Source organism: Lepisma saccharinum, chromosome 11, assembly GCF_977018435.1.
Source record: "Lepisma saccharinum chromosome 11, izLepSacc3.1, whole genome shotgun sequence".
Classification (NCBI taxonomy): Eukaryota; Metazoa; Arthropoda; class Insecta; order Zygentoma; family Lepismatidae; genus Lepisma; species Lepisma saccharinum.
In genome coordinates, this window is record NC_139239.1 from 59,142,214 (window position 1) to 59,155,300 (window position 13,087).

A 13,087-nucleotide genomic window follows, 5' to 3' on the forward strand; every position below is an offset into this window, starting at 1 on the left:
GATGTCCCTTTCGACTCTACTCTACGAGCCACGGTCTGATGTCATGTGGATACTGTACAGCTTTGCACGAAAAAACAACATTGTAACATAAACAAACAGACACTTGGAATGTAAACAAACTTTCTCATAACAAACCAAATAGGACCCCTGGCAAGAAATCGCTCATAGGCGGTGTGTGCCAATCAAAGAAGAAGGAAGCAATGCTTTTCTTATGGGAAATACGAGCGTGCTGTTGTGAAATTTCTGGATTTACAAATTTAGCTTAAGTAAAATCGGTACCTGCAGTTTTGCAGGAAATTTTGTAGAGAATACGATGGTGAACACAAAAAACTGGTAACTTGCTTACATAATTTTAGATAAATTAAAAACGCAATTTTTCTGTGAAAACACAATTTTTACATTGTTTTCATTCCCAACGTTGAAACATGCCGTAAAATTGAAGCATTCATTATTAAAAAAATTGACACTGTTTCTTAATTGTCATAGGTGATGGTGGTACTCAGAATTTATCAATACTTTAAAGCATATTTGCATTAAAAAATATTCAAATAAAGTATGTGGAGATTTTTTATATTCGTGCAGTAGAAAATGTCGTCGCTGGCCATTTCTTGTTCTGTAATTCCAAGTAAAAACTTCCAGCGACAAAGTTGTGGAGAAAATAATGAAATTATTTTTTATAACCACTCAAAGGTTCCCAGAAATATTACTTCCATGCATTTGGAGTTTCTTTTTAACCCGAACCGCGCGCGAAGTAAGGAGACGTTGTCTGGCCATCTTGAACTGGCTCACCGCAGCATTCCGGCTAATCACCACCAAGTTTTCGAGTTATTTTATTTCCATTCAGTAAAAATATGAACTTCATGCAGTTTGTTATAATAGAATTGAAATGACTTAAATTTAATAATTGACAATTATTTCCAATGCTGCTGTTGTGAGCAACATTAGTGCTGTCGCAAATACACGTTGTTTTTGTTTACATTACTGTCGACATTAATACTGAAATGAAGATCACCTTTCAGTTTCCAACGTACACATAAATTCATAGACACCATATTAACCTTTGAAAGGCTTTCCAACACGTGACAAAATATGGCGCTTCAAGATAGAAATATGACATGCCTTGCTTGAGACATTCACGTCTTATCAGTTCACGTGGGCCATAACTCATTTGTTTGTTTGTTTTGTGCCAGGTTCCCGTTACTTGAGTGAGAGATCTGCTTTGGTCTGTTCCGACTTTTTCCCTCTCTCGAAAAAGTGTTTTCAGTTGTGTGAGCGCTCAGTGATTTTTACTTTTTTAAGTGATTTCTGAAAAACTAAATATGCTGACCAAGGCAGTAATTTATTTTATTAAAAACATAAACTAAACGTAACGTTTCAACCTTCTAGCAAGGTCTTCTTCAGACTCTCTATCAAGTACAAAAGTAACAAGATACAAAAACAGGGCCTTATATATACACAAACATTACTCCCTCCAGACTATTTAGAAAGTTGTTTGGAACTTTCTAGAAGGTGACTTTCACTTTCACCAACTTTACTTTCACCTCAAAGGCTAAACTCAATTACTTCCATATAGAATGTGGTTGGACTTTTAATCTCATGATCTTTTCCCTTCATTTTTCTTCCTTCTCCTCTCCTCTTTCTCTCTTGTCCTTTCCACTCTTTCTAACATCTTCTTCCATTCTTTGTTTAACTTCAGTCCCCCATTCCAGTTCATTGTGTCTTCTTCACCTTTCTTCTCTATTTCCTTGGCTCCCTTCAATTTTCTCACTAGCATTCTCTTCTCCCTTCCTATCTGCTTAGCCTCATCTCACTCTATGTCATGTCCTGTATCTCTCGTGTGTTTAAATATTGCATTTCTCTCTCTCTTAAGTCGTACATCATCCCTATGTTGTTTTAACCTTTCAGCCTTTTCTTAGTTTATCCTATGTACACACTCTGACATTCTTTACATTTCACTTCGTAGATAATCCCTTCCTCTTCCTCTTCTCTGTTTTCCTTATTCTTGTTAGCATTCCTCGCTATTCCTAAGATGCTTCTCCCTCCCTTCCTGTAAGTTTTAATTCCCGCTTTCCTAAGCACTTTGCATATCTTTTCTGTGGTCTTCCCCATACTCCTTATTCCAAACCTTCTCTCTTTTTCTTTCTCTTCCAATTCTTCCCTGCCCGTTTTCTTCCTTCTTCTGTTTATGTCCAGTCTATCCTGCTTCTCATAGGACTGTGCGGTTTCTCCATAAGCGCCGTTGTGTCTTCTGAACGTGAAAACGACTTTTTTTAGACATGGCAAAATGAAGAGACTGACTACTACAAAAAGTATACGTAACAATTCCTTTAGAAAATCCTGGGCACAGTGGCGTACGCAAGGGGGGGGTTACCGGGTTTAAACCCCCCCCCTTGAGCTTTTGAAATATTATGGAAAATGTTGTAGAAAAAATTAAAAATGGCTAATTTATCACAGTCAAAGATCTGCGACAGTAATAATAATAATAATTTGAATTATTATTCCCATGCAGCATGAAGAAAAACACAACATTTAAAATACAATCTAAGCGGACGCAAAGTTCAATTTTGCAATTTTTTTGCGAAGTCGCGCAGTGACTCTCGCGAGAATTGTAAAAATTCCTTGCTTCGTCGCAGTGTGCCGACCTTATTGCAAACGTTCTTTCCGGTACTAATTTCACATCCCCTTGTGAACTCTCAAGTGATGCTGAGTCTACATCCACATCATTAAATAATGTTGAAGAAGTGCTTTGTGAATCACCTAGAAGTGATAAATGTGTTGGAATGTCTATAAACTTACATTTCAACGAAAACATAGACTCAGTGGAATTTAGCAACACGTATTCTCGCGCTTCATCAACATCCTGGGGGAGTTCCATAAATGTAAATTTCCCCGTGCATATAGCACCGTGCCATGAAGGCACACGTAGTGGTGTGGTGGGCCCCAAAGATTCTCGATCTCGAACTATTTTGCAGGTGATGTGATCAGCACCATGCTCCGGCAGCCTTCATCCCCCAGGGCTGCTCTCAGGTACCCATTGCTATGAAGCTGGGTGCGGAGAAAAGGCTGGATAAATTCCAACCAATTCCGGGAGTCGAACCCGGATATCCCACGAAGTTGTCAAACTAGACCAGCGTGGTCCTTGAATGAGTTTCATATTTCGATTATTTCAATAAATCCAATATATTTGCTTCTTTTTATGGACAAATAACCGTTGACTTAACAATTATTTTGTAACAAAGAAACAAAAGAAATGTAATTTTGTTCTATTTCTTTCATAAATAGCAGCTGCATTAGTAGTAATTAAACTAATTAATTAATTATAAGAATTATTAATTAATTAATTTAGGTATAATAAAACAATGGTAATGTGAATTTGTAGAAAGTTTTCGAAATAACACCCCCCTTGATGAAATCCTGCGTACGCTACTGCCTGGGCACGCCAGTGTTTCTACACTATGGGTAACTTCTCGGAAATGACATTTTTTAAAAAATTATACGAAACCAGTCACTTGAGGATGGTGAATATTCTGTAGAATTCGAGATTTTGGTAACAGTTTCATACATAGGAGACACATTTAATTAATTTTTATTTCCTTGTTTTCCTTAGTATTCATGGTCATTTTAAAAACAGATTTTAACCAGATAACCATTCCGACAAATATAAAGCCCTGGACCTTGTTCATGGGCTCATTTTGAATTCAACGAAAAGGAATATCAGGAGTTCCAAATGTGAAAATTGCAAACAAAGATACATCTATTGATTTTTAATGCAGGATGAGATTAAAGGGGGTGAGGAGGATTCTTCTCTCTATTTTCAGCCATCCCAACCAGGAATAATCGTCTCTCACCAACTGGATATAGAAACCATATTATTGAATATATCATACTTATAGAGTCCACATCAGTTCAGTTCATTTTAATTTTAAAGTCCCATCGCTAAGCATAAAAATATCTTTAAACCAATTATGGCAGACGTGTAACACATCCAATGCCTTTTAAAAACCATGTATTCGGTATTTCCTCAGACATCTATCTATACGGTGTTGTATTTTTTTTAAAAAAAAAATTGAGTTGAGATGGTTCCCGATCAACTCGTAAGAGATCTAAGTTTGGAATATTTGTAAAACATTTGACAAAGCATTTATTTGTAACATAACGGTAACTATTTGTACCTAACGACGTCCTTCAAGCACTGAAAGTACTATCATTACATATACAGTATGTAACATTCTTATTCGTACACACGGATTTTCAAAGAAAATGCTTTAATATCTGAAAGGAAATACACTCTTTTGAACTTGTTTCTTTGCAATTCAATAACTAATATCATTAGGAACATAAAATCTTACCCAAATTCTGTATAACCAATGACAATAATAAATAAAATGAAACTGAAAGAGAAACATGCCATTTTTTGTACGTACAACTTTTCTATTCGTACACTTAATAATATAAAAGAAAAAAGTATATTCAGAGCAAATTGACTGACAGTTCTAATACTTTTATGCGTATACTTTGGCTTTAATTACTGCTTGACACCTGTTCTTCATAGAATTAACCAGTTTCCGAAAGGCTTAGAGCTTATTTTATTCCACTCGGCTTGCACAACAGTTTTCAACTCTTGTTTGGACTTGACGCCTGCTTTATGGACTCGCTTCTTCAAAATTGCCCATAAATGCTCAATGGGATTTAAGTCTGGACTTCGAGCTGGTGTTTGTAGTAGTTTGGGCATATTCCATATTATCCAATTCATGTTAACTTGCGTCTTGTGATTACTGTCATTGTCTTGTTGGAATATGTAGATAGGCGGCATGTCCATTTTTTGGGCACTCTGCTTTACATTGTTCTTCAATATGTCCAAATAGACATATGCATCCATGATACCATTAATAAACCAACACCTTTGGACGACATAAAGCCACAAATCATTAATGACCCACCACCCACAGTGTTTAACTGTAGGAACTGTGTTAATGTGATCATTGTCTTTATTTGATTTTCTCCAGACCATATTTATCCCATCTGACCCGTATATATTAATCTTGGACTCGTCTGACCATATGACACTATCCCAAAATTCCTGGTCCTTGTGGATGTGCTCTTTTGCGAATGAAAGTCTATTCTTGCGATTCACCTTATTTACATACGGCCTCTTTCGTGGTATTCTGCCATGATATCCATGCTTCCACAAGGCACGTCGGACAGTTTGATCGGACATCATCCTGCCAGCAAGATTTTCTACTAACGGTCGTAACTGAGGAACGCTTAATCGGGGGTTTTCTCGCATTCTTTTTAAAATAAAGCGTTCATCACGTTTATTCAACCGTCTCTCTTTTGGTTTTCTCGGCACATTCCGTGTTTAGTGTTGCCCACGGGACAAGACGGGACAGGTTTTTAAAAATTCGAGACAAGACGAGATTGATCATTTGTCCCTTTGACAAACGAATATTTTCGAGACGAGACAGCATTTCACAGCATTTCCACGAGACGAGACAGGTCAAAGTCTCGTCTCGTGGGCAACACTATCTGTGTTGAACCTTCCTCTCTAAATTTGTTTACTGTGTATTGAACTGTGGAGTTGATTTATTGACTGTTTGTCCAATATTTCTTAACGAATAACCTCTAAGGGCCAAATTTATAATAACATCCTTCAGATCGGAACTACGTTCCTTCACCTTGCCCATTTCGAACGATAGGCCTACAACAATACCTACGCCAGCATTCCACTTGACGGGGAGCGCACCTGCATGTTCAAACTTGTTACGAAGTTGCAAACTGCACGAAATCGCCCGAATAGCGATGGCGCTGTATGCGAGGAAGATTGAGACTCTTGCCTGTACACCCGGCCGCAAATGTAATGGTAGAAAAAAAATTGCACAGCCGAAAATAAGTTGGCAATGCTGCGCACACCGAGACATTCGTGATAAGACGCATGAGGAGCCTCAAGCAAAGTTTTCTCAACGCACAACTTCAGTACCGAAGGTCATGCCACACGTCGATTGGCAACTTTCGGGAGCATGTTGTCTGTCTACACAGTTCTCCCCAAATGCCTGTTTGAAAATGAATCTTGTGATCACGTTTTCTCTTTCCAACGTAGATCTGACATTGCAGTAATCTTACAATTTTGTTTTGGTTCTTATTTTGTTTTGCTTTTACCATGACACGTTTATAATTTATTGCAACTATGAGGATGGATGATAATTAGATTTAATTGACAAAGAAACACTACAGAGAAAGAACTCCATGTCGAGACTAGGACTCGAACTCGGATGCAAGCAGTAGCGTATCCAGAATTTCATCCAAGGGGGTGTTATTTCTAAATCTTCCTCCAAATTCACGTTGTTTTATTAAACTGTAATTAAATAATAATAATCAATATTAATTAATAATACTTATAATTAACTAATTAGTTGAATTACTACAAATAATACTACTAATACCACTACTACTATTAAGTAGTAGAGATCTACATAAATATAGTATTTATGAAAGCAATACAATAAAATTACTTTCTAGTCATTCGATTTTTACAAATTCTAGGAGCACGTTTGTTTCTTTGATACGAAATAATCGTCTAGTCAACGAGGTGAGACATTTTAAGTGTCACATTTTACAATAGTTAATGTTATTGTCGTTTGAAATCAGAAATTTAAACGTGCTAGTGTAAACAATGGGAAGGTGTACTGGTGGCTGTGTATTCTCGTCCGCCTAACTATACATTACCCACTTACAACGAACGAAGAACTTTCTTTAGTTAATGCTCATTGTTCACACACAGACACACACACACACACACACACACACACACACACACACACACACAAAATACATGTGCATTGAACATTTGATGCAGTTGAGATACAAAATTAAATCAAAGGTGCCCTCATATTTTATCATCAGGAATTCGTGTTTATTTTTAAGGCATTCACTCTGAATGACGCCTGCGTTTGGAATGCTGTGCTTTTCTCAATGCTGCATGGAATATAACAATTCAAATTATTATTATTATTATTATTATTATTATTATTATTATTAGTAGTAGTAGTAGTAGTAGTAGTAGTAGTAATAGTAGTAATATTGTCGCAGATCTTTGACTATGGTAAACTGGAAACCCTTCATTATCCAAGGAGCTTTGATAAGGCACCTGAATTGCCTCGAGTTGAACCAGGAAATGGGCGATCTTTAATCCTCAAGTCCAATCTGCAATACGAATGCCATAAGAAGTTGGTGTGTGGATTTGGTCAGCATGAAATTGCTGGTTGATGATAAGCGAATGTTTCTTTTCGTTATCTTCCGTTGCTTTTCTACCTCTGGATGTTGAATGGCGAATAGATTAATTTAGTGAACTGAGAAGCATGAAATGGCCAACCCCGTGGCTAATTGGTTAGCGCACGCGCTTCGAAGTCGTGAGGTAGAATCTGGACAAGAAAATATGGATGTGTCATTGTCTTCATTCCATTTCCATCTATCACATCTTTAATCTTTATCATCGCGATTAACAAAGAGTGGTAGAACAGTGACTTGAAATGACAGAAAAAGAACCTTCGGTGTCGGTTTCCGAGTTTCAAGCATTGGTGTTTCTTCAGTCAATAGCGACAATAGACTGTAACAAGGATATGAAATTCTTCTTATTTTATAAGCAATAGCAACACGAAAAGGACGACAGATATTCCTCGTATTTCCGATTTTACCTGAAACTAATTTCCCGTCTGTGGTGATAATTAATTCTATTTAGTGTGCGAAATATGTTTGAAATCAATTGAGGACTAAAAGTGGTAAACGTTGAAAGTGCCAAAAGCGAAAGTGTTGGGAAATCGCATCGTTCCGCACATCAGCCCAAGAGAACGTGCACACTACTGACCTCTTTACACGCCCTTTGAACTATTTAGAGAGCTACCAGCCACATTTCACGTATATCACATTATAAAGCATGACACATTTCACAGTTTAAAGTGGAAAACGGTGTTTGAATTATTGTGGCACTTACAGCGTTTACCAATTTTAGTCTTCAATTTGTGCTAATCTATGCAGATGTAACTGATTAAAGAGAGCCTCCACGATGGCGCAGTCAAAACGTCGCCTCATTGCAATCAACGAGTTCACGGTTCGATGCCTGGTGGAGGCACATAATGGTTCGGATTCCACTTTAAACTGTAGTTCTCGTCCCGATTTGCCTATCTGTGCACAAAGTGGACTTGCGATAATTACTTCTTCAAAATTAGTTAATGATCGCAAGTTGCATTGTTGCAGGATCTCCGGATAATAGACGTGTTGAAAGGAGCTTCTAATTTTCAAATAGATTTTAATTTTTGGTATTTAGTGTCGTTTCTATGACACTTTTGAGAAATCACGACGATGAAGATGAGTGATGATATGATAGATGGACAAAAAAAAAACAATGCCCAGACCGGTATTCGAACCCGGAATCTCTGTTCTCGTACTGCACTGTGCTAATCATACCTCCATGGAGGTCGAACATTTTCACATACAGTAGAAACTTACACATTTTCCTTACATATTTGGTTTACCTACTGCACCTCCTACCACTCTCTCTTATCATGAATATGAATATTACCTCTTCATTTCAAGTTTAGCTTATTTACAGCTGCCGCTGGGTAGTGGATGAGTATTGTATGTATATTTTCGTTTCCTCTTGAGGCACAAAATCCATCACCCAGATTTAACATTTAAAAAATGTAGGTCCTTTTTAGTTTAATCATTATGAATTCGCGTAAATCAGGAAACATTTTGCGTTGTTTCAAGATTATCAATTAGGATACAATTTAGATATAATGAGAAAATGAAACTTGCATGTCACAATTGTCATATCCAACTGATCTCCGTACGTATAATAAAAATAGTGTTTTGCACGTCACACTTCAATTGTATGCTATGATTGTTTCTCTGTTATGAACGAGATGTGCCTCCCCCTAGCGCCCGTCAAACAGAAAGAGGATTGTCCCCGAAAAACTAATTTTCGATCTAATACCACCCATAAATCAAATGTCCGGAAACAGCTATTACGCATGAATATAAGATAAAATACTCTTTAGCAATTACATATAATTATAACCTAACTCGTGTCCGAGAGTTAGAACAATGTGACTAAACTTGCCCGCTCTTGCTTCCGAGTTCGAGTCCTGGTCTCGGCATGGAGTTCTATCTCTGTAGTGTTTCTTTATCAATTTAATCTAATTATCATCCATCCTCATAGTTGCGATAAATTATAATCGTGTCATGGTAAAAGCAAGGGAAAATAAGAACAAAAAATAATGTAAGATTACTGCAATGTCAAACTACGTTGGAAAGAGAAAACGTGAACAAAAGATTCATTTTTCAAACAGGCATTTGGGGAGAACTGTGTAGACAGACAACATGCTTACGAAAGTTGCCAAGCGACATGTAGCATCATGATCTTCGATACTGAAGTTGTGCGTTGAGAAAACTTTGCTTGAGGCTCCTCATGCGTCTTATCACGAATGCCTCGGTGTGCGCAGCATTGCCAACTTATTTTCGGTTGTGCAAAGTTTTTTCCTACCATTACATTTGCGGCCGAGTGTACGAATAACAATGTTGCATGAAACAGCGTGTTTTTCTCTTTTCACACAAATTATATGCTCTGTTTATACACTTTGAACATACATTTTTATTGACATTTGTTGGTGAAACCTTCATTAACATTAATTTCCAGGTACATATGAAAATGATTATATTTACTAGTAGATATGACATTTTTTCCTCGGAAATTCTGTGTGTACGAATAACAATGTTACATACTGTACAAAACCGAAATCCTTCAGATCTCAGAGCAAGCAAGGAAAACCAAACGCTCGAAAGTTTTTATTTCTCTTTTCAATCTTCGGTGAATAATATGAAGAGCCGGCCAAGGTTTATTTTCGTATTTAGTAGTATTAAATGCATATACATGCATGTTTTAAGGTGACTTGTCAATTCCTCGTTTACGTAAAAAGGTTAACTTTAATGTAAGCAAAAGCATGTGCGCATCACAGTTAAAGATTTTCGCATCTACAAAGAAAATCCAATACACATTCCCACCTCGCCGGCCTCTGTGGCGGAGGGGTTAGCATAGTACGCTATGACGTCAGAAGTCCCCCGGTTCGAATCCCGGCCTGGGCATGGCTGTTATTTGTGAGTGTCCCTTTATCAATTTCATCATACCATCACTCATCCTCATCTTCGCGATTAGCCAGAAATACCAGAAATGCGAAGTAAAATAAACCAAATCACTCAATCAAACATTAACATCTCGCTCAAAGACCTTGTGAATTCAATCCAAAATCTACCAATATCTACCAGCCGAATGTGAAATGTCCTAAACCTAACCTTAACTGATTAGAAAAATAATTTAGAAGTTTTAAACATACTTTTACTTTCCTTATACCCCCAGTGCATTGCTTTCATGTAGAAAAATTTGCAACAAATTGTATGAAGTCTAGTCTAGATAAAACAGTGGCTTTGACAAGCCAACTGGCAAACCATAGGACCTGCAGTGAGTCTCATTTATCCCGTGCATTCATTTGACTAATGTAATTTTCTTCCAGTTTGACTTTAGGGTTTAACTTCAAATGGCGTTGTGTTTGTGTTGCAATCGACATCAAAATTAGATTTTAAGCGATTAATGTCCAATTCTAAGTACTATATCTAATACTTAGGTAAAAATAAGTTGTCGTCCTCTGATAAAATCACAAAATGCACCCTGTTCTAATGTCTAGGAAAGGGGAACCTTTCATTTGACCTAGGAATGACATCGAGATGAGACGAGTCGAGAATTGTCACAGCCTCCTCTCGTCTCCTCTGTGGTGAGTTGGAGTTTGTTTGAGTTGGTGCTTTAAGTCCACTTTATGCACATTAAGGCTAATCGGGTTTGGACCTACGGTTTAAAGTGGGATCCGAACCACTGTGCCATGTGCCTCCACCGGGTATCGAATCCGAGACCCTTTGATTACAAGGCGACGATGCTACTACTGCGCCATTGGGGAGGCCCTCCTGTGTGCTGAGGTCCTTCTCGTTCTTGTTTGTGCTTTTCTTTTGTTTCGATGTCCACTCAGAAGTTGTTAAAACTTATTCTATGTATATTCACTTCATGGGCTAATCTGGACTGAATCTGCAGTTTAAAGTGGAATCCAAAGCTTGCATTGAATTGTAATTGAAGGCGAGATATCTCGCCTTCAATTACAAGGCGATATATCTCGTCCTGACCCACGAAATGTTTAGTATATGCAACACGTACATTGTGTCACCACTCAAAGATTCACAACGTATATGTCATTAAAGCAAAACCTTTCTTAATAACGTTTTTCTGCATTATATCTTGTTTCGATGCTGTGAACCGTCGAAATACGGAATTATATTATAAATAGATTAAACCGGGCAGCACAGGCTCGCAATTGTTACTAATGCATTTACTTTTCAATTACAGTAGAGTGCCACACACGTAAATTTGCCGTTGCGTAGAAATGAATTTTCGTTTCGTCTCCCTCTCTCTTAGCATCACGTGTTCTACCCTGCTCGAAAACCTTCGCTATTGTTGCCATATTGTCATTCCATTCCTGGACACACTCGCGCAAACATCACTGAAAACAATTGAATAGCGCTCCAGCTCGCGGTTCCCACCGTTCGGCAGGGACGGTAATGTGGCAATATAGCACGGCGTAGTGCTTGCTTCTTTTATGCAGTGCATGTTCATTGGCTAGCTAGTAACTAGTGTTGCCAACTGTAATAATGAAGCACTATTTCTGTCACGGAAGGGGAAAGAAAGGTAAAGTGGCAGTGAGTTTTGTTGGATTGGAAGCACCATATTTTTATTTTATACTAAGTATTTGACCGGTTTGACGTTGTGTGCGTGTATTGCGTGTGTGTATGTAAAAGTGTGTGTTTGCTAATGAACGTTAAATTCCATAATGCCTCCAGTTCTGTCGAAGTTGAAATCAAAAACCTTGCATAGCCAAGCTCGGGAAATTCTAAGCAACGTGCACGAGTTCATGAAGGAGGAAGCCAGTCATGCTGTTAGCATCCCAATAAAGCATTTTGGCAAGAGAGCAGCGAACAGCAGCAACAAATTGTTCATATTTCATAATTTTGGAATTATTCAAAATAAATAAATTATGTGGCTCCAACATCATTTCAACTCTGGCTCCGGCACGTGTTCTTGTAGAAATTGCATCGAGGAGGCTGTCATTTTTGCTGCTTAATGCGATACATATTGTTTTCTGTGTTAAAATTGCCATGCTTTGATGGGTGACCAAGTTCATAGCAGGGCCGGCGGAAGGGGAGGGCGAACCGAAGAAGAAAAAAATAAGCCTATTGAAAACTGTGATCGAGCGAGATATTCTTTTGCGCTGATTAGTATTGAAATAGCATAAGAAGTCTCATTTTTTATTTTATATTTTGATGTTTTAGTTAGGAATATATTGATTTTCAATTTTCCGTTGCTGCGTAATGACCGGGGGGGGGGGGGGGTCGAAATAGAGCGGCATCTGCCGCCACCTCCCAGGGAGGCAAAATGACTAGCGCCGGCCCTGGTTCATAACAAAAGAAAAAGCCGCGCAGCTTATCGTCTAGTGGCAGTATATGTACTTGTTATTGTTGTGGAAGCCGGCATCCTTTGTTAATGTACAACAAAGGCAACCGACTGTCGCCGATCTCAGAGAGGAAATAATAATACTGCTTGAGGAGGAGTGTTATGGTGCAATTGTAGAGGTTTAACACGTTGGCGTGTTATTATCTGCCATTGCAGTTCCATACCAGTGTATACGGGTTTTGGGAGTGAAAAGTTAGAACGCCACCAGTGCATTAATGCAATGAAAACTAATATATATATATTTTTTTATTTTGTTTGAAATCACTCAAATAAGGAATCGTATGAAGAAGTCTTCTTTGCAGCATTTTTGGTAATTTTACTTATGTGTTAGTTCATATTTTGCGAATTTTTAGTCCATATGTATGTAGCTACATACAAAGCCACTTGTTAGTACATATTAATCCTAGTCCTGGTATAATGCATGACGTTTAAAACTCAACATTAGATAGACCTGAATTCTCTAATTTTATTGTTGTACGTAACAGC